Source organism: Lissotriton vulgaris, chromosome 8 (genome assembly GCF_964263255.1).
Source record: "Lissotriton vulgaris chromosome 8, aLisVul1.2, whole genome shotgun sequence".
In the NCBI taxonomy this organism is placed as follows: Eukaryota; Metazoa; Chordata; class Amphibia; order Caudata; family Salamandridae; genus Lissotriton; species Lissotriton vulgaris.
The window spans coordinates 1,529,335,697-1,529,363,196 of record NC_141696.1 but is presented as its reverse complement, the minus strand read 5'-3'; the positions used below and the strand labels follow the sequence as shown (position 1 = coordinate 1,529,363,196).

The following is a 27,500-nucleotide window of genomic DNA, read 5'->3' as shown; positions in this document are numbered from 1 at the left end:
TGCATCACATTCCACTTCCCCTTGAACACAGATGTCAGTAGTCAGATGACATTGCTTACCTACTCATGCCAAATATATCTGGGTAATATAATGCTAGTCCATTCAGAGTTAAAAAAACAACTACCTAACCTGGATCCCAAAAAAGCTTTTTACCCATTGCACCAGTTAACTGGGGAATGATACAGGACTCCTTAAAACATATATCTACCATATGAGGTTAAAAATCCAGGTCCTGCATCTATTTTGTTAAATGGTTCAAATTAAAGTATGAAGACCCCAGCTAACAGAAGGCCAAAATAGCTCAGTTGGGAGAGCGTTAGACTGAAGATCTAAAGGTCCCTGGTTCAATCCTGGGTTTCGGCACAGTTGAGAGGTTCCTTGCTTCTAACAAAATAGGTCTTGCAATCAGCTGTAGTACTTTTTCTCTATTCATCAAATTTTTTCCAACTGATCTACAACACAATCAATTTAACATAGACTTTGCTTTATGTCCTCCTTCTAAACTTGCTTCCACCTCTCTTACCTTCAGGTTTGACAATTAATATTTCCCATTTCATGCTTTTTTGTAAAGTAAACTCTTGTCTGCATTACCTTCCACCTCCCCTTGAATACAGATGTCAGTAGTCAGATGACATTGCTTACCTACTCATGCCAAATATATCTGGGTAATATAGTGCTAGTCGATTCAGAGTTAAAAAACAACTACCTAACCTGGATACCAAAACTGCTATTTGCCCATTGCACCAGTTAATTGCGGAATGATACAGGACTCCTTAAAACATATCTCTACCATATGAGGTTAAAAATCCAGGTCCTGCATCTATTTTGTTAAATGGTTTAAATTAAAGTATGAAGACCACAGCTATAAGCAGGCCGCAATAGCTCAGTTGGGAGAGCGTTAGACTGAAGATCTAAAGGTCCTTCGTTCAATCCCGGGTTTCGGCACAGTTGAGAGGTTCCTTGCTTCTAAAAAAATAGGTCTTGGAATCAGCTGTAGTATTTTTTTCTCTATCAACATTTTTATCAACTGATCTACAAAATGATCAATTCAACATAGACTTTGCTTTCTGTCCTCCTTTTAAACTTTCTTCCACCTATCTTGCCTTCAGGTTTGACAATGAATGTTTCCCATTTCGTCCTTTTTTGTAAAGTAAACTCTTGTCTGCATCACATTCCACTTCCCCTTGAACACAGATGTCAGTAGTCAGATGACATTGCTTACCTACTCATGCCAAATATATCTAGGCAATATAGTGCTAGTCCATTCAGAGTTAAAAAAACAACTACCTAACCTGGATCCCAAAAATGCTATTTACCCATTGCACCAGTTAACTGGGGAATGATACAGGACTCCTTAAAACATATCTCTACCATATGAGGTTAAAAATCCAGGTCCTGCATCTATTTTGTTAAATGGTTCAAATAAAAGTATGAAGACCCCAGCTATCAGAAGGCCGAAATAGCTCAGTTGGGAGAGCGTTAGACTGAAGATCTAAAGGTCCCTGGTTCAATCCCGGGTTTCGGCACAGTTGAGAGGTTCCTTGCTTCTAACAAAATAGGTCTTGGAATCAGCTGTAGTACTTTTTTCTCTATCAACATTTTTATCAACTGATCTACAAAATGATCAATTCAACATAGACTTTGCTTTCTGTCCTCCTTTTAAACTTTCTTCCACCTATCTTGCCTTCAGGTTTGACTATGAATGTTTTCCATTTCGTCCTTTTTTGTAAAGTAAACTCTTGTCTGCATCACATTCCACTTCCCCTTGAACACAGATGTCAGTAGTCAGATGACATTGCTTACCTACTCATGCCAAATATATCTGGGTAATATAGTGCTAGTCCATTCAGAGTTAAAAAAACAACTACCTAACCTGGTTCCCAAAAATGCTATTTACCCATTGCACCAGTTAACTGGGGAATGATACTGGACTCCTTAAAACATATCTCTACCATATGAGGTTAAAAATCCAGGTCCTGCATCTATTTTGTTAAATGGTTTAAATTAAAGTATGAAGACCACAGCTATAAGCAGGCTGAAATAGCTCAGTTGGGCGAGCATTAGACTGAAGATCTAAAGGTCCCTGGTTCAATCCTGGGTTTCGGCACAGTTCAGAGGTTCCTTGCTTGTAACAAAATAGGTCTTGGGATCAGCTGTAGTTCTTTTTCTCTATTCATCAAATTTTTTCCAACTGATCTACAACACAATCAATTTAACATAGACTTTGCTTTATGTCCTCCTTCTAAACTTGCTTCCACCTCTCTTACCTTCAGGTTTGACAATGAATATTTCCCATTTCATGCTTTTTTGTAAAGTAAACTCTTGTCTGCATTACCTTCCACCTCCCCTTGAATACAGATGTCAGTAGTCAGATGACATTGCTTACCTACTCATGCCAAATATATCTGGGTAATATAGTGCTAGTCCATTCAGAGTTAAAAAAACAACTACCTAACCTGGATCCCAAAACTGCTATTTGCCCATTGCACCAGTTAATTGCGGAATGATACAGGACTCCTTAAAACATATCTCTACCATATGAGGTTAAAAATCCAGGTCCTGCATCTATTTTGTTAAATGGTTTAAATTAAAGTATGAATACCACAGCTATAAGCAGGCCGCAATAGCTCAGTTGGGAGAGCGTTAGACTGAAGATCTAAAGGTCCCTGGTTCAATTCTGGGTTTCGGCACAGTTGAGAGGTTCCTTGCTTCTAACAAAATAGGTCTTGGAATCAGCTGTAGTACTTTTTTCTCTATCAACTGATCTACAAAATGATCAATTCAACATAGACTTTGCTTTCTGTCCTCCTTTTAAACTTTCTTCCACCTATCTTGCCTTCAGGTTTGACAATGAATGTTTCCCATTTCGTCCTTTTTTGTAAAGTAAACTCTTGTCTGCATCACATTCCACTTCCCCTTGAACACAGATGTCAGTAGTCAGATGACATTGCTTACCTACTCATGCCAAATATATCTAGGTAATATAGTGCTAGTCCATTCAGAGTTAAAAAAACAACTACCTAACCTGGATCCCAAAAATGCTATTTACCCATTGCACCAGTTAACTGGGGAATGATACAGGACTCCTTAAAACATATCTCTACCATATGAGGTTAAAAATCCAGGTCCTGCATCTATTTTGTTAAATGGTTCAAATTAAAGTATGAAGACCCCAGCTATCAGAAGGCCGAAATAGCTCAGTTGGGAGAGCGTTAGACTGAAGATCTAAAGGTCCCTTGTTCAATCCCGGGTTTCGGCACAGTTGAGAGGTTCCTTGCTTCTAGCAAAATAGGTCTTGGAATCAGCTGTAGTACTTTTTCTCTATTCATCAAATTTTTTCCAACTGATCTACAACACAATCAATTTAACATCGACTTTGCTTTATATCCTCCTTCTAAACTTGCTTCCACCTCTCTTACCTTCAGGTTTGACAATGAATATTTCCCATTTCATGCTTTTTTGTAAAGTAAACTCTTGTCTGCATTACCTTCCACCTCCCCTTGAATACAGATGTCAGTAGTCAGATGACATTGCTTACCTACTCATGCCAAATATATCTGGGTAATATAGTGCTAGTCCATTCAGAGTTAAAAAAACAACTACCTAACCTGGATCCCAAAACTGCTATTTGCCCATTGCACCAGTTAATTGCGGAATGATACAGGACTCCTTAAAACATATCTCTAACATATGAGGTTAAAAATCCAGGTCCTGCATCTATTTTGTTAAATGTTTTAAATTAAAGTATGAAGACCACAGCTATAAGCAGGCCGCAATAGCTCAGTTGGGAGAGCGTTAGACTGAAGATCTAAAGGTCCCTGGTTCAATCCCGGGTTTCGGCACAGTTGAGAGGTTCCTTGTTTCTAACAAAATATGTCTTGGAATAAGCTGTAGTACTTTTTTCTCTATCAACATTTTTATCAACTGATCTACAAAATGATCAATTCAACATAGACTTTGCTTTCTGTCCTCTTTTTAAACTTTCTTCCACCTATCTTGCCTTCAGGTTTGACAATGAATGTTTCCCATTTCGTCCTTTTTTGTAAAGTAAACTCTTGTGTGCATCACATTCCACTTCCCCTTGAACACAGATGTCAGTAGTCAGATGACATTGCTTACCTACTCATGCCAAATATATCTAGGTAATATAGTGCTAGTCCATTCAGAGTTAAAAATAAAAACTACCTAACCTGGATCCCAAAAATGCTATTTACCCATTGCACCAGTTAACTGGGGAATGATACAGGACTCCTTAAAACATATCTCTACCATATGAGGTTAAAAATCCAGGTCCTGCATCTATTTTGTTAAATGGTTCAAATTAAAGTATGAAGACCACAGCTATGAGAAGGCCGAAATAGCTCAGTTTGGAGAGCGTTAGACTGAAGATCTAAAGGTCCCTGGTTCAATCCCGGGTTTCGGCACAGTTGAGAGGTTCCTTGCTTCTAACAAAATAGCTCTTGGAATCAGCTGTAGTACTTTTTCTCTATTCATCAAATTTTTTCCAACTGATCTACAACACAATCAATTTATCATAGACTTTGCTTTATATCCTCCTTCTAAACTTGCTTCCACCTCTCTTACCTTCAGGTTTGACAATGAATATTTCCCATTTCATGCTTTTTTGTAAAGTAAACTCTTGTCTGCATTACCTTCCACTTCCCCTTGAACACAGATGTCAGTAGTCAGATGACATTGCTTACCTACTCATGCCAAATATATCTGGGGAATATAGTGCTAGTCCATTCAGAGTTAAAAAAAACAACTACCTAACCTGGATCCCAAAAATGCTATTTACCCATTGCACCAGTTAATTGCGGAATGATACAGGACTCCTTAAAACATATCTCACCATATGAGGTTAAAAATCCAGGTCCTGCATCTATTTTGTTAAATGGTTTAAATTAAAGTATGAAGACCACAGCTATAAGCAGGCCGAAATAGCTAAGTTGGGAGAGCGTTAGACTGAAGATCTAAAGGTCTCTGGTTCAATCCCGGGTTTCGGCACAGTTGAGAGGTTCCTTGCTTCTAACAAAATAGGTCTTGGAATCAGCTGTAGTACTTTTTTCTCTATTAACATTTTTATCAACTGATCTACAAAATGATCAATTCAACATAGACTTTGCTTTCTGTCCCCCTTTTAAACTTTCTTCCACCTATCTTGCCTTCAGGTTTGACTATGAATGTTTTCCATTTCGTCCTTTTTTGTAAAGTAAACTCTTGTCTGCATCACATTCCACTTCCCCTTGAACACAGATGTCAGTAGTCAGATGACATTGCTTACCTACTCATGCCAAATATATCTGGGTAATATAGTGCTAGTCCATTCAGAGTTAAAAAAACAACTACCTAACCTGGATCCCAAAAATTCTATTTACCCATTGCACCAGTTAACTGGGGAATGATACAGGACTCCTTAAAACATATCTCTACCATATGAGGTTAAAAATCCAGGTCCTGCATCTATTTTGTTAAATGGTTCAAATTAAAGTATGAAGACCCCAACTATCAGAAGGCCGAAATAGCTCAGTTGGGAGAGCGTTAGACTGAAGATCTAAAGGTCCCTGGTTCAATCCCGGGTTTTGGCACAGTTGAGAGGTTCCTTGCTTCTAACAAAATAGGTCTTGGAATCAGCTGTAGTACTTTTTCTCTATTCATCAAATTTTTTCCAACTGATCTACAACACAATCAATTTAACATAGACTTTGCTTTATGTACTCCTTCTAAACTTGCTTCTACCTCTCTTACCTTCAGGTTTGACAATGAATATTTCCCATTTCATGCTTTTTTGTAAAGTAAACTCTTGTCTGCATTACCTTCCACTTCCCCTTGAACACAGATGTCAGTAGTCAGATGACATTGCTTACCTACTCATGCCAAATATATCTGGGTAATATAGTGCTAGTCCATTCAGAGTTAAAAAAACAACTACCTAACCTGGATCCAAAAAATGCTATTTACCCATTGTACCAGTTAATTGCGGAATGATACAGGACTCCTTAAAACATATCTCTACCATATGAGGTTAAAAATCCATGTCCTGCATCTATTTTGTTAAATGGTTTAAATTAAAGTATGAAGACCACTGCTATAAGCATGCCGAAATAGCTCAGTTGGGAGAGCGTTAGACTGAAGATCTAAAGGTCCCTGGTTCAATCCCGGGTTTCGGCACAGTTGAGAGGTTCCTTGCTTCTAACAAAATAGGTCTTGGAATCAGCTGTAGTACTTTTTCTCTATTCATCAAATTTTTTCCAACTGATCTACAACACAATCAATTTAACATAGACTTTGCTTTATGTCCTCCTTCTAAACTTGCTTCCACCTCTCTTACCTTCAGGTTTGACAATGAATATTTCCCATTTCATGCTTTTTTGTAAAGTAAACTCTTGTCTGCATTACCTTCCACCTCCCCTTGAATACAGATGTCAGTAGTCAGATGACATTGCTTACCTACTCATGCCAAATATATCTGGGTAATATAGTATTAGTCCATTCAGAGTTAAAAAAACAACTACCTAACCTGGATCCCAAAACTGCTATTTGCCCATTGCACCAATTAATTGCGGAATGATACAGGACTCCTTAAAACATATCTCTACCATATGAGGTTAAAAATCCAGGTCCTGCATCTATTTTGTTAAATAGTTTAAATTAAAGTATGAAGACCACAGCTATAAGCAGGCTGCAATAGCTCAGTTGGGAGAGCGTTAGACTGAAGATCTAAAGGTCCCTGGTTCCATCCCGGGTTTCGGCACAGTTGAGAGATTCCTTGCTTCTAACAAAATAGGTCTTGGAATCAGCTGTAGTACTTTTTTCTCTATCAACATTTTTATCAACTGATCTACAAAATGATCAATTCAACATAGACTTTGCTTTCTGTCCTCCTTTTAAACTTTCTTCCACCTATCTTGCCTTCAGGTTTGACAATGAATGTTTCCCATTTCGTCCTTTTTTGTAAAGTAAACTCTTGTCTGCATCACATTCCACTTCCCCTTGAACACAGATGTCAGTAGTCAGATGACATTGCTTACCTACTCATGCCAAATATATCTGGGTAATATAGTGCTAGTCCATTCAGAGTTAAAAAAACAACTACCTAACCTGGATCCAAAAAATGTTATTTACCCATTGCACCAGTTAATTGCGGAATGATACAGGACTCCTTAAAACATATCTCTACCATATGAGGTTAAAAATCCAGGTCCTGCATCTATTTTGTTAAATGGTTTAAATTAAAGTATGAAGACCACAGCTATAAGCAGGCCGAAATAGCTCAGTTGGGAGAGCGTTAGACTGAAAATCTAAAGGTCCCTGGTTCAATCCTGGGTTTCGGCACAGTTGAGAGGTTCCTTGCTTCTAACAAAATAGGTCTTGGAATCAGCTGTAGTACTTTTTCTCTATTCATCAAATTTTTTCCAACTGATCTACAACACAATCAATTTAACATAGACTTTGCTTTATGTCCTCCTTCTAAACTTGCTTCCACCTCTCTTACCTTCAGGTTTGACAATGAATATTTCCCATTTCATGCTTTTTTGTAAAGTAAACTCTTGTCTGCATTACCTTCCACCTCCCCTTGAATAAAGATGTCAGTAGTCAGATGACATTGCTTACCTACTCATGCTAAATATATCTGGGTAATATAGTGCTAGTCCATTCAGAGTTAAAAAAAACAACTACCTAACCTGGATCCCAAAACTGCTATTTGCCCATTGCACCAGTTAATTGGGAAATGATACAGGACTCCTTAAAACATATCTCTACCATATGAGGTTAAAAATCCAGGTCCTGCATCTATTTTGTTAAATGGTTTAAATTAAAGTATGAAGACCACAGCTATAAGCAGGCCGCAATAGCTCAGTTCGGAGAGCGTTAGACTGAAGATCCAAAGGTCCCTGGTTCAATCCCGGGTTTCGGCACAGTTGAGAGAATCCTTGCTTCTAACAAAATAGGTCTTGGAATCAGCTGTAGTACTTTTTTCTCTATCAACATTTTTATCAACTGATCTACAAAATGATCAATTCAACATAGACTTTGCTTTCTGTCCTCCTTTTAAACTTTCTTCCACCTATCTTGCCTTCAGGTTTGACAATGAATGTTTCCTATTTCGTCCTTTTTTGTAAAGTAAACTCTTGTCTGCATCACATTCCACGTCCCCTTGAAAACAGATGTCAGTAGTCAGATGACATTGCTTACCTACTCATGCCAAATATATCTAGGTAATATAGTGCTAGTCCATTTCGAGTTAAAAAAACAACTACCTAACCTGGATCCCAAAAATGCTATTTACCCATTGCACCAGTTAACTGGGGAATGATACAGGACTCCTTAAAACATATCTCTACCATATGAGGTTAAAAATCCAGGTCCTGCATCTATTTTGTTAAATGGTTTAAATTAAAGTATGAAGACCACAGCTATAAGCAGGCCGAAATAGCTCAGTTGGGAGAGCGTTAGACTGAAGATCTAAAGGTCCCTGATTCAATCCCGGGTTTTGGCACAGTTGAGAGGTTCCTTGCTTCTAACAAAATAGGTCTTGGAATCAGCTGTAGTACTTTTTCTCTATTCATCAAATTTTTTCCAACTGATCTACAACACAATCAATTTAACATAGACTTTGATTTATGTCCTCCTTCTAAACTTGCTTCCACCTCTCTTACCTTCAGGTTTGACAATGAATATTTCCCATTTCATGCTTTTTTGTAAAGTAAACTCTTGTCTGCATTACCTTCCACTTCCCCTTGAACACAGATGTCAGTAGTCAGATGACATTGCTTACCTACTCATGCCAAATATATCTGGGTAATATAGTGCTAGTCCATTCAGAGTTAAAAAAACAACTACCTAACCTGGATCCCAAAAATGCTATTTACCCATTGCACCAGTTAATTGCGGAATGATACAGGACTCCTTAAAACATATCTCACCATATGAGGTTAAAAATCCAGGTCCTGCATCTATTTTGTTAAATGGTTTAAATTAAAGTATGAAGACCACAGCTATAAGCAGGCCAAAATAGCTAAGCTGGGAGAGCGTTAGACTAAAGGTCCCTGGTTCAATCCCGGGTTTCGGCACAGTTGAGAGGTTCCTTGCTTCTAACAATATAGGTCTTGGAATCAGCTGTAGTACTTTTTTCTCTATCAACATTTTTATCAACTGATCTACAAAATGATCAATTCAACATAGACTTTGCTTTCTGTCCTCCTTTTAAACTTTCTTCCACCTATCTTGCCTTCAGGTTTGACTATGAATGTTTTCCATTTCGTCCTTTTTTGTAAAGTAAACTCTTGTCTGCATCACATTCCACTTCCCCTTGAACACAGATGTCAGTAGTCAGATGACATTGCTTACCTACTCATGCCAAATATATCTGGGTAATATAGTGCTAGTCCATTCAGAGTTAAAAAAACAACTACCTAACCTGGATCCCAAAAATGCTATTTACCCATTGCACCAGTTAACTGGGGAATGATACAGGACTCCTTAAAACATATCTCTACCATATGAGGTTAAAAATCCAGGTCCTGCATCTATTTTGTTAAATGGTTCAAATTAAAGTATGAAGACACCAGCTATCTGAAGGCCGAAATAGCTCATTTGGCCGAGCGTTAGACTAAAGATCTAAAGGTCCCTGGTTCAATCACGGGTTTCGGCACAGTTGAGAAGTTCCTTGCTTCTAACAAAATAGGTCTAGGGATCAGCTGTGGTTCTTTTTCTCTATTCCTCAAATTTTTTCCAACTGATCTACAACACAATCAATTTAACATAGACTTTGCTTTATGTCCTCCTTCTAAACTTGCTTCCACCTCTCTTACCTTCAGGTTTGACAATGAATATTTCCCATTTCATGCTTTTTTGTAAAGTAAACTCTTGTCTGCATTACCTTCCACTTCCCCTTGAACACAGATGTCAGTAGTCAGATGACATTGCTTACCTACTCATGCCAAATATATCTGGGTAATATAGTGCTAGTCCATTCAGAGTTAAAAAAACAACTACCTAACCTGGATCCAAAAAATGTTATTTACCCATTGCACCAGTTAATTGCGGAATGATACAGGACTCCTTAAAACATATCTCTACCATATGAGGTTAAAAACTCCAGGTCCTGCATCTATTTTGTTAAATGGTTTAAATTAAAGTATGAAGACCACAGCTATAAGCAGGCCGAAATAGCTCAGTTGGGAGAGCGTTAGACTGAAGATCTAAAGGTCCCTGGTTCAATCCCGGGTTTCGGCACAGTTGAGAGGTTCCTTGCTTCTAACAAAATAGGTCTTGGAATCAGCTGTAGTACTTTTTCTCTATTCATCAAATTTTTTCCAACTGATCTACAACACAATCAATTTAACATAGACTTTGCTTTATGCCCTCCTTCTAAACTTGCTTCCACCTCTCTTACCTTCAGGTTTGACAATGAATATTTCCCATTTCATGCTTTTTTGTAAAGTAAACTCTTGTCTGCATTACCTTCCACCTCCCCTTGAATACAGATGTCAGTAGTCAGATAACATTGCTTACCTACTCATGCCAAATATATCTGGGTAATATAGTGCTAGTCCATTCAGAGTTAAAAAAACAACTACCTAACCTGGATCCCAAAACTGCTATTTGCCCATTGCACCAGTTAATTGCGGAATGATACAGGACTCCTTAAAACATATCTCTACCATATGAGGTTAAAAATCCAGGTCCTGCATCTATTTTGTTAAATGGTTTAAATTAAAGTATGAAGACCACAGCTATAAGCAGGCCGCAATAGCTCAGTTGTGAGAGCGTTAGACTGAAGATCTAAAGGTCCCTGGTTCAATCCCGGGTTTCGGCACAGTTGAGAGGTTCCTTGCTTCTAACAAAATAGGTCTTGGAATCAGCTGTAGTACTTTTTTCTCTATCAACATTTTTATCAACTGATCTACAAAATGATCAATTCAACATAGACTTTGGTTTCTGTCCTCCTTTTAAACTTTCTTCCAACTATCTTGCCTTCAGGGTTGACAATGAATGTTTCCCATTTCGTCCTTTTTTGTAAAGTAAACTCTTGTCTGCATCACATTCCACTTCCCCTTGAACACAGATGTCAGTAGTCAGATGACATTGCTTACCTACTCATGCCAAATATATCTAGGTAATATAGTGCTAGTCCCTTCAGAGTTAAAAAAACAACTACCTAACCTGGATCCCAAAAATGCTATTTACCCATTGCACCAGTTAACTGGGGAATGATACAGGACTCCTTAAAACATATCTCTACCATATGAGGTTAAAAATCCAGGTCCTGCATCTATTTTGTTAAATGGTTCAAATTAAAGTATGAAGACCCCAGCTATCAGAAGGCCAAAATAGCTCAGTTGGGAGAGCGTTAGACTGAAGATCTAAAGGTCCCTGGTTCAATCCCGGGTTTCGGCGCAGTTGAGAGGTTCCTTGCTTCTAACAAAATAGGCCTTGGAATCAGCTGTAGTACTTTTTCTCTATTCATCAAATTTTTTCCAACTGATCTACAACACAATCAATTTAACATAGACTTTGCTTTATATCCTCCTTCTAAACTTGCTTCCACCTCTCTTACCTTCAGGTTTGACAATGAATATTTCCCATTTCATGCTTTTTTGTAAAGTAAACTCTTATCTGCATTACCTTCCACTTCCCCTTGAACACAGATGTCAGTAGTCAGATGACATTGCTTACCTACTCATGCCAAATATATCTGGGTAATATAGTGCTAGTCCATTCAGAGTTAAAAAAACAACTACCTAACCTGGATCCCAAAAATGCTATTTACCCATTGCACCAGTTAATTGCGGAATGATACAGGACTCCTTAAAACATATCTCACCATATGAGGTTAAAAATCCAGGTCCTGCATCTATTTTGTTAAATCGTTTAAATTAAAGTATGAAGACCACAGCTATAAGCAGGCCGAAACAGCTAAGTTGGGAGAGCGTTAGACTGAAGATCTAAAGGTCCCTGGTTCAATCCCGGGTTTCGGCACAGTTGAGAGGTTCCTTGCTTCTAACAAAATAGGTCTTGGAATCAGCTGTAGTACTTTTTTCTCTATCAACATTTTTATCAACTGATCTCCAAAATGATCAATTCAACATAGACTTTGCTTTCTGTCCTCCTTTTAAACTTTCTTCCACCTATCTTGCCTTCATTTTTGACTATGAATGTTTTCCATTTCGTCCTTTTTTGTAAAGTAAACTCTTGTCTGCATCACATTCCACTTCCCCTTGAACACAGATGTCAGTAGTCAGATGACATTGCTTACCTACTCATGCCAAATATATCTGGGTAATATAGTGCTAGTCCATTCAGAGTTAAAAAAACAACTACCTAACCTGGATCCCAAAAATGCTATTTACCCATTGCACCAGTTAACTGGGGAATGATACCGGACTCCTTAAAACATATCTCTACCATATGAGGTTAAAAATCCAGGTCCTGCATCTATTTTGTTAAATGGTTCAAATTAAAGTATGAAGACCCCAGCTATCAGAAGGCCGAAATAGCTCAGTTGGGAGAGCGTTAGACTGAAGATCTAAAGGTCCCTGGTTCAATCCCGGGTTTCGGCACAGTTGAGAGGTTCCTTGCTTCTAACAAAATAGGTCTTGGAATCATCTGTAGTACTTTTTTCTCTATCAACATTTTTATCAACTGATCTACAAAATGATTAATTCAACATAGACTTTGCTTTCTGTCCTCCTTTTAAACTTTCTTCCACCTATCTTGCCTTCAGGTTTGACTATGAATGTTTCCCATTTCGTCCTTTTTTGTAAAGTAAACTCTTGTCTGCATCACATTCCACTTCCCCTTGAACACAGATGTCAGTAGTCAGATGACATTGCTTACCTACTCATGCCAAATATATCTGGGTAATATAGTGCTAGTCCATTCAGAGTTAAAAAAACAACTACCTAACCTGGATCCCAAAAATGCTATTTACCCATTGCACCAGTTAACTGGGGAATGATACAGGACTCCTTAAAACATATCTCTACCATATGAGGTTAAAAATCAAGGTCCTGCATCTATTTTGTTAAATGGTTTAAATTAAAGTATGAAGACCACAGCTACAAGCAGGCCGAAATAGCTCAGTTGGGAGAGCGTTAGACTGAAGATCTAAAGGTCCCTGGTTCAATCCCGGGTTTCGGCACAGTTGAGAGGTTCCTTGCTTCTAACAAAATAGGTCTTGGAATCAGCTGTAGTACTTTTTCTCTATTCATCAAATTTTTTCCAACTGATCTACAACACAATCAATTTAACATAGACTTTGCTTTATGTCCTCCTTCTAAACTTGCTTCCACCTCTCTTACCTTCAGGTTTGACAATGAATATTTCCCATTTCATGCTTTTTTGTAAAGTAAACTCTTGTCTGCATTACCTTCCACCTCCCCTTGAACACAGATGTCAGTAGTCAGATGACATTGCTTACCTACTCATGCCAAATATATCTGGGTAATATAGTGCTAGTCCATTCAGAGTTAAAAAAACAACTACCTAACCTGGATCCAAAAAATGTTATTTACCCATTGCACCAGTTAATTACGGAATGATACAGGACTCCTTAAAACATATCTCTACCATATGAGGTTAAAAATCCAGGTCCTGCATCTATTTTGTTAAATGGTTTAAATTAAAGTATGAAGACCACAGCTATAAGCAGGCCGAAATAGCTCAGTTGGGAGAGCGTTAGACTGAAGATCTAAATGTCCCTGGTTCAATCCCGGGTTTCGGCACAGTTGAGAGGTTCCTTGCTTCTAACAAAATAGGTCTTGGAATCAGCTGTAGTACTTTTTCTCTATTCATCAAATTTTTTCCAACTGATCTACAACACAATCAATTTAACATAGACTTTGCTTTATGTCCTCCTTCTAAACTTGCTTCCACCTCTCTTACCTTCAGGTTTGACAATGAATATTTCCCATTTCATGCTTTTTTGTAAAGTAAACTCTTGTCTGCATTACCTTCCACCTCCCCTTGAATACAGATGTCAGTAGTCAGATGACATTGCTTACCTACTCATGCCAAATATATCTGGGTAATATAGTGCTAGTCCATTCAGAGTTAAAAAAACAACTACCTAACCTGGATCCCAAAACTGCTATTTGCCCATTGCACCAGTTAATTGCGGAATGATACAGGACTCCTTAAAACATATCTCTACCATATGAGGTTAAAAATCCAGGTCCTGCATCTATTTTGTTAAATGGTTTAAATTAAAGTATGAAGACCACAGCTATAAGCAGGCCGCAATAGCTCAGTTGTGAGAGCGTTAGACTGAAGATCTAAAGGTCCCTGGTTCAATCCCGGGTTTCGGCACAGTTGAGAGGTTCCTTGCTTCTAACAAAATAGGTCTTGGAATCAGCTGTAGTACTTTTTTCTCTATCAACATTTTTATCAACTGATCTACAAAATGATCAATTCAACATAGACTTTGGTTTCTGTCCTCCTTTTAAACTTTCTTCCACCTATCTTGCCTTCAGGTTTGACAATGAATGTTTCCCATTTCGTCCTTTTTTGTAAAGTAAACTCTTGTCTGCATCACATTCCACTTCCCCTTGAACACAGATGTCAGTAGTCAGATGACATTGCTTACCTACTCATGCCAAATATATCTAGGTAATATAGTGCTAGTCCCTTCAGAGTTAAAAAAACAACTACCTAACCTGGATCCCAAAAATGCTATTTACCCATTGCACCAGTTAACTGGGGAATGATACAGGACTCCTTAAAACATATCTCTACCATATGAGGTTAAAAATCCAGATCCTGCATCTATTTTGTTAAATGGTTCAAATTAAAGTATGAAGACCCCAGCTATCAGAAGGCCAAAATAGCTCAGTTGGGAGAGCGTTAGACTGAAGATCTAAAGGTCCCTGGTTCAATCCCGGGTTTCGGCACAGTTGAGAGGTTCCTTGCTTCTAACAAAATAGGCCTTGGAATCAGCTGTAGTACTTTTTCTCTATTCATCAAATTTTTTCCAACTGATCTACAACACAATCAATTTAACATAGACTTTGCTTTATATCCTCCTTCTAAACTTGCTTCCACCTCTCTTACCTTCAGGTTTGACAATGAATATTTCCCATTTCATGCTTTTTTGTAAAGTAAACTCTTGTCTGCATTACCTTCCACTTCCCCTTGAACACAGATGTCAGTAGTTAGATGACATTGCTTACCTACTCATGCCAAATATATCTGGGTAATATAGTGCTAGTCCATTCAGAGTTAAAAAAACAACTACCTAACCTGGATCCCAAAAATGCTATTTACCCATTGCACCAGTTAATTGCGGAATGATACAGGACTCCTTAAAACATATCTCACCATAAGAGGTTAAAAATCCAGGTCCTGCATCTATTTTGTTAAATCGTTTAAATTAAAGTATGAAGACCACAGCTATAAGCAGGCCGAAACAGCTAAGCTGGGAGAGCGTTAGACTGAAGATCTAAAGGTCCCTTGTTCAATCCCGGGTTTCGGCACAGTTGAGAGGTTCCTTGCTTCTAACAAAATAGGTCTTGGAATCAGCTGTAGTACTTTTTTCTCTATCAACATTTTTATCAACTGATCTCCAAAATGATCAATTCAACATAGACTTTGCTTTCTGTCCTCCTTTTAAACTTTCTTCCACCTATCTTGCCTTCATTTTTGACTATGAATGTTTTCCATTTCGTCCTTTTTTGTAAAGTAAACTCTTGTCTGCATCACATTCCACTTCCCCTTGAACACAGATGTCAGTAGTCAGATGACATTGCTTACCTACTCATGCCAAATATATCTGGGTAATATAGTGCTAGTCCATTCAGAGTTAAAAAAACAACTACCTAACCTGGATCCCAAAAATGCTATTTACCCATTGCACCAGTTAACTGGGGAATGATACCGGACTCCTTAAAACATATCTATACCATATGAGGTTAAAAATCCAGGTCCTGCATCTATTTTGTTAAATGGTTCAAATTAAAGTATGAAGACCCCAGCTATCAGAAGGCCGAAATAGCTCAGTTGGGAGAGCGTTAGACTGAAGATCTAAAGGTCCCTGGTTCAATCCCGGGTTTCGGCACAGTTGAGAGGTTCCTTGCTTCTAACAAAATAGGTCTTGGAATCATCTGTAGTACTTTTTTCTCTATCAACATTTTTATCAACTGATCTACAAAATGATCAATTCAACATAGACTTTGCTTTCTGTCCTCCTTTTAAACTTTCTTCCACCTATCTTGCCTTCAGGTTTGACTATGAATGTTTTCCATTTCGTCCTTTTTTGTAAAGTAAACTCTTGTCTGCATCACATTCCACTTCCCCTTGAACACAGATGTCAGTAGTCAGATGACATTGCTTACCTACTCATGCCAAATATATCTGGGTAATATAGTGCTAGTCCATTCAGAGTTAAAAAAACAACTACCTAACCTGGATCCCAAAAATGCTATTTACCCATTGCACCAGTTAACTGGGGAATGATACAGGACTCCTTAAAACATATCTCTACCATATGAGGTTAAAAATCCAGGTCCTGCATCTATTTTGTTAAATGGTTTAAATTAAAGTATGAAGACCACAGCTATAAGCAGGCCGAAATAGCTCAGTTGGGAGAGCGTTAGACTGAAGATCTAAAGGTCCCTGGTTCAATCCCGGGTTTCGGCACAGTTGAGAGGTTCCTTGCTTCTAACAAAATAGGTCTTGGAATCAGCTGTAGTACTTTTTCTCTATTCATCAAATTTTTTCCAACTGATCTACAACACAATCAATTTAACATAGACTTTGCTTTATGTCCTCCTTCTAAACTTGCTTCCACCTCTCTTACCTTCAGGTTTGACAATGAATATTTCCCATTTCATGCTTTTTTGTAAAGTAAACTCTTGTCTGCATTACCTTCCACCTCCCCTTGAACACAGATGTCAGTAGTCAGATGACATTGCTTACCTACTCATGCCAAATATATCTGGGTAATATAGTGCTAGTCCATTCAGAGTTAAAAAAACAACTACCTAGCCTGGATCCAAAAAATGTTATTTACCCATTGCACCAGTTAATTACGGAATGATACAGGACTCCTTAAAACATATCTCTACCATATGAGGTTAGAAATCCAGGTCCTGCATCTATTTTGTTAAATGGTTTAAATTAAAGTATGAAGACCACAGCTATAAGCAGGCCGAAATAGCTCAGTTGGGAGAGCGTTAGACTGAAGATCTAAATGTACCTGGTTCAATCCCGGGTTTCGGCACAGTTGAGAGGTTCCTTGCTTCTAACAAAATAGGTCTTGGAATCAGCTGTAGTACTTTTTCTCTATTCATCAAATTTTTTCCAACTGATCTACAACACAATCAATTTAACATAGACTTTGCTTTATGTCCTCCTTCTAAACTTGCTTCCACCTCTCTTACCTTCAGGTTTGACAATGAATATTTCCCATTTCATGCTTTTTTGTAAAGTAAACTCTTGTCTGCATTACCTTCCACCTCCCCTTGAATACAGATGTCAGTAGTCAGATGACATTGCTTACCTACTCATGCCAAATATATCTGGGTAATATAGTGCTAGTCCATTCAGAGTTAAAAAAACAACTACCTAACCTGGATCCCAAAACTGCTATTTGCCCATTGCACCAGTTAATTGCGGAATGATACAGGACTCCTTAAAACATATCTCTACCATATGAGGTTAAAAATCCAGGTCCTGCATCTATTTTGTTAAATGGTTTAAATTAAAGTATGAAGACCACAGCTATAAGCAGGCCGCAATAGCTCAGTTGTGAGAGCGTTAGACTGAAGATCTAAAGGTCCCTGGTTCAATCCCGGGTTTCAGCACAGTTGAGAGGTTCCTTGCTTCTAACAAAATAGGTCTTGGAATCAGCTGTAGTACTTTTTTCTCTATCAACATTTTTATCAACTGATCTACAAAATGATTAATTCAACATAGACTTTGGTTTCTGTCCTCCTTTTAAACTTTCTTCCACCTATCTTGCCTTCAGGTTTGACAATGAATGTTTCCCATTTCGTCCTTTTTTGTAAAGTAAACTCTTGTCTGCATCACATTCCACTTCCCCTTGAACACAGATGTCAGTAGTCAGATGACATTGCTTACCTACTCATGCCAAATATATCTAGGTAATATAGTGCTAGTCCCTTCAGAGTTAAAAAAACAACTACCTAACCTGGATCCCAAAAATGCTATTTACCCATTGCACCAGTTAACTGGGGAATGATACAGGACTCCTTAAAACATATCTCTACCATATGAGGTTAAAAATCCAGGTCCTGCATCTATTTTGTTAAATGGTTCAAATTAAAGTATGAAGACCCCAGCTATCAGAAGGCCAAAATAGCTCAGTTGGGAGAGCGTTAGACTGAAGATCTAAAGGTCCCTGGTCCAATCCCGGGTTTCGGCACAGTTGAGAGGTTCCTTGCTTCTAACAAAATAGGCCTTGGAATCAGCTGTAGTACTTTTTCTCTATTCATCAAATGTTTTCCAACTGATCTACAACACAATCAATGTAACATAGACTTTGCTTTATATCCTCCTTCTAAACTTGCTTCCACCTCTCTTACCTTCAGGTTTGACAATGAATATTTCCCATTTCATGCTTTTTTGTAAAGTAAACTCTTGTCTGCATTACCTTCCACTTCCCCTTGAACACAGATGTCAGTAGTCAGATGACATTGCTTACCTACTCATGCCAAATATATCTGGGTAATATAGTGCTAGTCCATTCAGAGTTAAAAAAACAACTACCTAACCTGGATCCCAAAAATGCTATTTACCCATTGCACCAGTTAATTGCGGAATGATACAGGACTCCTTAAAACATATCTCACCATATGAGGTTAAAAATCCAGGTCCTGCATCTATTTTGTTAAATCGTTTAAATTAAAGTATGAAGACCACAGCTATAAGCAGGCCGAAACAGCTAAGTTGGGAGAGCGTTAGACTGAAGATCTAAAGGTCCCTGGTTCAATCCCGGGTTTCGGCACAGTTGAGAGGTTCCTTGCTTCTAACAAAATAGGTCTTGGAATCAGCTGTAGTACTTTTTTCTCTATCAACATTTTTATCAACTGATCTCCAAAATGATCAATTCAACATAGACTTTGCTTTCTGTCCTCCTTTTAAACTTTCTTCCACCTATCTTGCCTTCATTTTTGACTATGAATGTTTTCCATTTCGTCCTTTTTTGTAAAGTAAACTCTTGTCTGCATCACATTCCACTTCCCCTTGAACACAGATGTCAGTAGTCAGATGACATTGCTTACCTACTCATGCCAAATATATCTGGGTAATATAGTGCTAGTCCATTCAGAGTTAAAAAAACAACTACCTAACCTGGATCCCAAAAATGCTATTTACCCATTGCACCAGTTAACTGGGGAATGATACCGGACTCCTTAAAACATATCTATACCATATGAGGTTAAAAATCCAGGTCCTGCATCTATTTTGTTAAATGGTTCAAATTAAAGTATGAAGACCCCAGCTATCAGAAGGCCGAAATAGCTCAGTTGGGAGAGCGTTAGACTGAAGATCTAAAGGTCCCTGGTTCAATCCCGGGTTTCGGCACAGTTGAGAGGTTCCTTGCTTCTAACAAAATAGGTCTTGGAATCATCTGTAGTACTTTTTTCTCTATCAACATTTTTATCAACTGATCTACAAAATGATCAATTCAACATAGACTTTGCTTTCTGTCCTCCTTTTAAACTTTCTTCCACCTATCTTGCCTTCAGGTTTGACTATGAATGTTTTCCATTTCGTCCTTTTTTGTAAAGTAAACTCTTGTCTGCATCACATTCCACTTCCCCTTGAACACAGATGTCAGTAGTCAGATGACATTGCTTACCTACTCATGCCAAATATATCTGGGTAATATAGTGCTAGTCCATTCAGAGTTAAAAAAACAACTACCTCACCTGGATCCCAAAAATGCTATTTACCCATTGCACCAGTTAACTGGGGAATGATACAGGACTCCTTAAAACATATCTCTACCATATGAGGTTAAAAATCCAGGTCCTGCATCTATTTTGTTAAATGGTTTAAATTAAAGTATGAAGACCACAGCTATAAGCAGGCCGAAATAGCTCAGTTGGGAGAGCGTTAGACTGAAGATCTAAAGGTCCCTGGTTCAATCCCGGGTTTCGGCACAGTTGAGAGGTTCCTTGCTTCTAACAAAATAGGTCTTGGAATCAGCTGTAGTACTTTTTCTCTATTCATCAAATTTTTTCCAACTGATCTACAACACAATCAATTTAACATAGACTTTGCTTTATGTCCTCCTTCTAAACTTGCTTCCACCTCTCTTACCTTCAGGTTTGACAATGAATATTTCCCATTTCATGCTTTTTTGTAAAGTAAACTCTTGTCTGCATTACCTTCCACCTCCCCTTGAACACAGATGTCAGTAGTCAGATGACATTGCTTACCTACTCATGCCAAATATATCTGGGTAATATAGTGCTAGTCCATTCAGAGTTAAAAAAACAACTACCTAACCTGGATCCAAAAAATGTTATTTACCCATTGCACCAGTTAATTACGGAATGATACAGGACTCCTTAAAACATATCTCTACCATATGAGGTTAGACATCCAGGTCCTGCATCTATTTTGTTAAATGGTTTAAATTAAAGTATGAAGACCACAGCTATAAGCAGGCCGAAATAGCTCAGTTGGGAGAGCGTTAGACTGAAGATCTAAATGTCCCTGGTTCAATCCCGGGTTTCGGCACAGTTGAGAGGTTCCTTGCTTCTAACAAAATAGGTCTTGGAATCAGCTGTAGTACTTTTTCTCTATTCATCAAATTTTTTCCAACTGATCTACAACACAATCAATTTAACATAGACTTTGCTTTATGTCCTCCTTCTAAACTTGCTTCCACCTCTCTTACCTTCAGGTTTGACAATGAATATTTCCCATGTCATGCTTTTTTGTAAAGTAAACTCTGGTCTGCATTACCTTCCACTTCCCCTTGAACACAGATGTCAGTGGTCAGATGACATTGCTTACCTACTCAGGCAAAATACGTCTGGGTAATATAGTGCTAGTCCATACGGAGGTAAAAATAAAATGACCTAACCTGGATCCCAAAAATAGTATTTACCCATTGCCCCAGTTAACTGCTGAATGATACAGGACTCCTTAAAACATATCTCTAACCTATAAGGTCAAATATCCAGGTCATGCATCTATTTTGTTAAATGGTTCAAATCAAAGTATGTAGACTACAGCTAGCAGGAGGCAGAAATAGCTCAGTTGGGAGACCGTTAGACTGAAGATCTAAAGGTCCCTGGTTTAATCCCGGGTTTCGGCACTCTTGAGAGGTTCCTTGCTTCTCACAAAATAAGTCTTGGAATCAGCTGTAGTACTTTTTTCTCTATGAACATTTTTATCAACTGATCTACAAAATGATCAATTCAACATAGACTTTGCTTTCTGTCCTCCTTTTAAACTTTCTTCCACCTATCTTGCCTTCAGGTTTGACTATGAATGTTTTCCATTTCGTCCTTTTTTGTAAAGTAAACTCTTGTCTGCATCACATTCCACTTCCCCTTGAACACAGATGTCAGTAGTCAGATGACATTGCTTACCTACTCATGCCAAATATATCTGGGTAATATAGTGCTAGTCCATTCAGAGTTAAAAAAACAACTACCTAACCTGGATCCCAAAAATGCTATTTACCCATTGCACCAGTTAACTGGGGAATGATACAGGACTCCTTAAAACATATCTCTACCATATGAGGTTAAAAATCCAGGTCATGCATCTATTTTGTTAAATGGTTTAAATTAAAGTATGAAGACCACAGCTATAAGCAGGCCGAAATAGCTCAGTTGGGAGAGCGTTAGACTGAAGATCTAAAGGTCCCTGGTTCAATCCCGGGTTTCGGCACAGTTGGGAGGTTCCTTGCTTCTAACAAAATAGGTCTTGGAATCAGCTGTAGTACTTTTTCTCTATTCATCAAATTTTTTCCAACTGATCTACAACACAATCAATTTAACATAGACTTTGCTTTATGTCCTCCTTCTAAACTTGCTTCCACCTCTCTTACCTTCAGGTTTGACAATGAATATTTCCCATTTCATGCTTTTTTGTAAAGTAAACTCTTGTCTGCATTACCTTCCACCTCCCCTTGAACACAGATGTCAGTAGTCAGATGACATTGCTTACCTACTCATGCCAAATATATCTGGGTAATATAGTGCTAGTCCATTCAGAGTTAAAAAAACAACTACCTAACCTGGATCCAAAAAATGTTATTTACCCATTGCACCAGTTAATTGCGGAATGATACAGGACTCCTTAAAACATATCTCTACCATATGAGGTTAAAAATCCAGGTCCTGCATCTATTTTGTTAAATGGTTTAAATTAAAGTATGAAGACCACAGCTATAAGCAGGCTGAAATAGCTCAGTTGGGAGAGCGTTAGACTGAAGATCTAAAGGTCCCTGGTTCAATCCCGGGTTTCGGCACAGTTGAGAGGTTCCTTGCTTCTAACAAAATAGGTCTTGGAATCAGCTGTAGTACTTTTTCTCTATTCATCAAATGTTTTCCAACTGATCTACAACACAATCAATTTAACATTGACTTTGCTTTATGTCCTCCTTCTAAACTTGCTTCCACCTCTCTTACCTTCAGGTTTGACAATGAATATTTCCCATTTCATGCTTTTTTGTAAAGTAAACTCTTGTCTGCATTACCTTCCACCTCCCCTTGAATACAGATGTCAGTAGTCAGATGACATTGCTTACCTACTCATGCCAAATATATCTGGGTAATATAGTGCTAGTCCATTCAGAGTTAAAAAAACAACTACCTAACCTGGATCCCAAAACTGCTATTTGCCCATTGCACCAGTTAATTGCGGAATGATACAGGACTCCTTAAAACATATCTCTACCATATGAGGTTAAAAATCCAGGTCCTGCATCTATTTTGTTAAATGGTTTAAATTAAAGTATGAAGACCACAGCTATAAGCAGGCCGCAATAGCTCAGTTGGGAGAGCGTTAGACTGAAGATCTAAAGGTCTCTGGTTCAATCCTGGGTTTCGGCACAGTTGAGAGGTTCCTTGCTTCTAACAAAATATGTCTTGGAATCAGCTGTAGTACTTTTTTCTCTATCAACATTTTTATCAACTGATCTACAAAATGATCAATTCAACATAGACTTTGCTTTCTGTCCTCCTTTTAAACTTTCTTCCACCTATCTTGCCTTCATTTTTGACTATGAATGTTTTCCATTTCGTCCTTTTTTGTAAAGTAAACTCTTGTCTGCATCACATTCCACTTCCCCTTGAACACAGATGTCAGTAGTCAGATGACATTGCTTTCCTACTCATGCCAAATATATCTGGGTAATATAGTGGTAGTCCATTCAGAGTTAAAAAAACAACTACCTAACCTGGATCCCAAAAATGCTATTTACCCATTGCACCAGTTAACTGGGGAATGATACAGGACTCCTTAAAACATATCTCTACCATATGAGGTTAAAAATCCAGGTCCTGCATCTATTTTGTTAAATGGTTCAAATTAAAGTATGAAGACCCCAGCTATCAGAAGGCTGAAATAGCTCAGTTGGGAGAGCGTTAGACTGAAGATCTAAAGGTCCCTGGTTCAATCCCAGGTTACGGCACAGTTGAGAGGTTCCTTGCTTCTAACAAAATAGGTCTTGGAATCATCTGTAGTACTTTTTTCTCTATCAACATTTTTATCAACTGATCTTCAAAATGATCAATTCAACATAGACTTTGCTTTCTGTCCTCCTTTTAAACTTTCTTCCACCTATCTTGCCTTCAGGTTTGACTATGAATGTTTTCCATTTTGTCCTTTTTTGTAAAGTAAACTCTTGTCTGCATCACATTCCACTTCCCCTTGAACACAGATGTCAGTAGTCAGATGACATTGCTTACCTACTCATGCCAAATATATCTGGGTAATATAGTGCTAGTCCATTCAGAGTTAAAAAAACAACTACCTAACCTGGATCCAAAAAATGTTATTTACCCATTGCACCAGTTAATTGCGGAATGATACAGGACTCCTTAAAACATATCTCTACCATATGAGGTTAAAAATCCAGGTCCTGCATCTATTTTGTTAAATGGTTTAAATTAAAGTATGAAGACCACAGCTATAAGCAGGCTGAAATAGCTCAGTTGGGAGAGCGTTAGACTGAAGATCTAAAGGTCCCTGGTTCAATCCCGGGTTTCGGCACAGTTGAGAGGTTCCTTGCTTCTAACAAAATAGGTCTTGGAATCAGCTGTAGTACTTTTTCTCTATTCATCAAATGTTTTCCAACTGATCTACAACACAATCAATTTAACATTGACTTTGCTTTATGTCCTCCTTCTAAACTTGCTTCCACCTCTCTTACCTTCAGGTTTGACAATGAATATTTCCCATTTCATGCTTTTTTGTAAAGTAAACTCTTGTCTGCATTACCTTCCACCTCCCCTTGAATACAGATGTCAGTAGTCAGATGACATTGCTTACCTACTCATGCCAAATATATCTGGGTAATATAGTGCTAGTCCATTCAGAGTTAAAAAAACAACTACCTAACCTGGATCCCAAAACTGCTATTTGCCCATTGCACCAGTTAATTGCGGAATGATACAGGACTCCTTAAAACATATCTCTACCATATGAGGTTAAAAATCCAGGTCCTGCATCTATTTTGTTAAATGGTTTAAATTAAAGTATGAAGACCACAGCTATAAGCAGGCCGCAATAGCTCAGTTGGGAGAGCGTTAGACTGAAGATCTAAAGGTCTCTGGTTCAATCCTGGGTTTCGGCACAGTTGAGAGGTTCCTTGCTTCTAACAAAATATGTCTTGGAATCAGCTGTAGTACTTTTTTCTCTATCAACATTTTTATCAACTGATCTACAAAATGATCAATTCAACATAGACTTTGCTTTCTGTCCTCCTTTTAAACTTTCTTCCACCTATCTTGCCTTCATTTTTGACTATGAATGTTTTCCATTTCGTCCTTTTTTGTAAAGTAAACTCTTGTCTGCATCACATTCCACTTCCCCTTGAACACAGATGTCAGTAGTCAGATGACATTGCTTTCCTACTCATGCCAAATATATCTGGGTAATATAGTGGTAGTCCATTCAGAGTTAAAAAAACAACTACCTAACCTGGATCCCAAAAATGCTATTTACCCATTGCACCAGTTAACTGGGGAATGATACAGGACTCCTTAAAACATATCTCTACCATATGAGGTTAAAAATCCAGGTCCTGCATCTATTTTGTTAAATGGTTCAAATTAAAGTATGAAGACCCCAGCTATCAGAAGGCTGAAATAGCTCAGTTGGGAGAGCGTTAGACTGAAGATCTAAAGGTCCCTGGTTCAATCCCAGGTTACGGCACAGTTGAGAGGTTCCTTGCTTCTAACAAAATAGGTCTTGGAATCATCTGTAGTACTTTTTTCTCTATCAACATTTTTATCAACTGATCTTCAAAATGATCAATTCAACATAGACTTTGCTTTCTGTCCTCCTTTTAAACTTTCTTCCACCTATCTTGCCTTCAGGTTTGACTATGAATGTTTTCCATTTTGTCCTTTTTTGTAAAGTAAACTCTTGTCTGCATCACATTCCACTTCCCCTTGAACACAGATGTCAGTAGTCAGATGACATTGCTTACCTACTCATGCCAAATATATCTGGGTAATATAGTGCTAGTCCATTCAGAGTTAAAAAAACAACTACCTAACCTGGATCCCAAAAATGCTATTTACCCATTGCACCAGTTAACTGGGGAATGATACAGGACTCCTTAAAACATATCTCTACCATATGAGGTTAAAAATCCAGGTCCTGCATCTATTTTGTTAAATGGTTTAAATTAAAGTATGAAGACCACAGCTATAAGCAGGCTGAAATAGCTCAGTTGGGAGAGCGTTAGACTGAAGATCTAAAGGTCCCTGGATCAATCCCGGGTTTCGGCACAGTTGAGAGGTTCCTTGCTTCTAACAAAATAGGTCTTGGAATCAGCTGTAGTACTTTTTCTCTATTCATCAAATTTTTTCCAACTGATCTACAACACAATCAATTTAACATAGACTTTGCTTTATGTCCTCCTTCTAAACTTGCTTCCACCTCTCTTACCTTCAGGTTTGACAATGAATATTTCCCATTTCATGCTTTTTTGTAAAGTAAACTCTTGTCTGCATTACCTTCCACCTCCCCTTGAATACAGATGTCAGTAGTCAGATGACATTGCTTACCTACTCATGCCAAATATATCTGGGTAATATAGTGCTAGTCCATTCAGAGTTAAAAAAACAACTACCTAACCTGGATCCCAAAACTGCTATTTGCCCATTGCACCAGTTAATTGCGGAATGATACAGGACTCCTTAAAACATATCTCTACCATATGAGGTTAAAAATCCAGGTCCTGCATCTATTTTGTTAAATGGTTTAAATTAAAGTATGAAGACCACAGCTATAAGCAGGCCGCAATAGCTCAGTTGGGAGAGCGTTAGACTGAAGATCTTAAGGTCCCTGGTTCAATCCCGGGTTTCAGCACAGTTGAGAGGTTCCTTGCTTCTAACAAAATAGGTCTTGGAATCAGCTGTAGTACTTTTTTCTCTATCAACATTTTTATCAACTGATCTACAAAATGATCAATTCAACATAGACTTTGCTTTCTGTCCTCCTTTTAAACTTTCTTCCACCTATCTTGCCTTCAGGTTTGACAATGAATGTTTCCCATTTCGTCCTTTTTTGTAAAGTAAACTCTTGTCTGCATCACATTCCACTTCCCCTTGAACACAGATGTCAGTAGTCAGATGACATTGCTTACCTACTCATGCCAAATATATCTAGGTAATATAGTGCTAGTCCCTTCAGAGTTAAAAAAACAACTACCTAACCTGGATCCCAAAAATGCTATTTACCCATTGCACCAGTTAACTGGGGAATGATACAGGACTCCTTAAAACATATCTCTACCATATGAGCTTAAAAATCCAGGTCCTGCATCTATTTTGTTAAATGGTTCAAATTAAAGTATGAAGACCCCAGCTATCAGAAGGCCAAAATAGCTCAGTTGGGAGAGCGTTAGACTGAAGATCTAAAGGTCCCTGGTTCAATCCCGGGTTTCGGCACAGTTGAGAGGTTCCTTGCTTCTAACAAAATAGGTCTTGGAATCAGCTGTAGTACTTTTTCTCTATTCATCAAATTTTTTCCAACTGATCTACAACACAATCAATTTAACATAGACTTTGCTTTATATCCTCCTTCTAAACTTGCTTCCACCTCTCTTACCTTCAGGTTTGACAATGAATATTTCCCATTTCATGCTTTTTTGTAAAGTAAACTCTTGTCTGCATTACCTTCCACTTCCCATTGAACACAGATGTCAGTAGTCAGATGACATTGCTTACCTACTCATGCCAAATATATCTGGGTAATATAGTGCTAGTCCATTCAGAGTTAAAAAAACAACTACCTAACCTGGATCCCAAAAATGCTATTTACCCATTGCACCAGTT

General features: G+C 38.1%; 12 non-coding genes across 12 annotated transcripts; all 12 read left to right on the top strand.

Moving 5' to 3' along the window:
• The first annotated feature begins 1,453 nt into the window (after window positions 1-1,453).
• Window positions 1,454-1,526, top strand: TRNAF-GAA (transfer RNA phenylalanine (anticodon GAA)). Its single transcript has one exon. It is a non-coding gene; the product is annotated as a tRNA-Phe (tRNA).
• Window positions 1,527-5,515: 3,989 nt separating this feature from the next.
• Window positions 5,516-5,588, top strand: TRNAF-GAA (transfer RNA phenylalanine (anticodon GAA)). The gene has a single exon. It is a non-coding gene; the product is annotated as a tRNA-Phe (tRNA).
• Window positions 5,589-6,098: 510 nt separating this feature from the next.
• Window positions 6,099-6,171, top strand: TRNAF-GAA (transfer RNA phenylalanine (anticodon GAA)). The gene has a single exon. It is a non-coding gene; the product is annotated as a tRNA-Phe (tRNA).
• A 3,411-nt stretch (window positions 6,172-9,582) lies between these two features.
• On the top strand, window positions 9,583-9,655 carry TRNAF-AAA (transfer RNA phenylalanine (anticodon AAA)). The gene has a single exon. It is a non-coding gene; the product is annotated as a tRNA-Phe (tRNA).
• A 511-nt stretch (window positions 9,656-10,166) lies between these two features.
• Window positions 10,167-10,239, top strand: TRNAF-GAA (transfer RNA phenylalanine (anticodon GAA)). Its single transcript has one exon. It is a non-coding gene; the product is annotated as a tRNA-Phe (tRNA).
• Window positions 10,240-12,493: 2,254 nt separating this feature from the next.
• Window positions 12,494-12,566, top strand: TRNAF-GAA (transfer RNA phenylalanine (anticodon GAA)). Its single transcript has one exon. It is a non-coding gene; the product is annotated as a tRNA-Phe (tRNA).
• Window positions 12,567-13,074: 508 nt separating this feature from the next.
• Window positions 13,075-13,147, top strand: TRNAF-GAA (transfer RNA phenylalanine (anticodon GAA)). Its single transcript has one exon. It is a non-coding gene; the product is annotated as a tRNA-Phe (tRNA).
• Window positions 13,148-15,984: 2,837 nt separating this feature from the next.
• TRNAF-GAA (transfer RNA phenylalanine (anticodon GAA)) lies at window positions 15,985-16,057 on the top strand. Its single transcript has one exon. It is a non-coding gene; the product is annotated as a tRNA-Phe (tRNA).
• Window positions 16,058-16,565: 508 nt separating this feature from the next.
• TRNAF-GAA (transfer RNA phenylalanine (anticodon GAA)) lies at window positions 16,566-16,638 on the top strand. The gene has a single exon. It is a non-coding gene; the product is annotated as a tRNA-Phe (tRNA).
• Window positions 16,639-19,475: 2,837 nt separating this feature from the next.
• On the top strand, window positions 19,476-19,548 carry TRNAF-GAA (transfer RNA phenylalanine (anticodon GAA)). Its single transcript has one exon. It is a non-coding gene; the product is annotated as a tRNA-Phe (tRNA).
• A 508-nt stretch (window positions 19,549-20,056) lies between these two features.
• TRNAF-GAA (transfer RNA phenylalanine (anticodon GAA)) lies at window positions 20,057-20,129 on the top strand. The gene has a single exon. It is a non-coding gene; the product is annotated as a tRNA-Phe (tRNA).
• A 1,674-nt stretch (window positions 20,130-21,803) lies between these two features.
• Window positions 21,804-21,876, top strand: TRNAF-GAA (transfer RNA phenylalanine (anticodon GAA)). Its single transcript has one exon. It is a non-coding gene; the product is annotated as a tRNA-Phe (tRNA).
• Window positions 21,877-27,500: the final 5,624 nt, after the last annotated feature.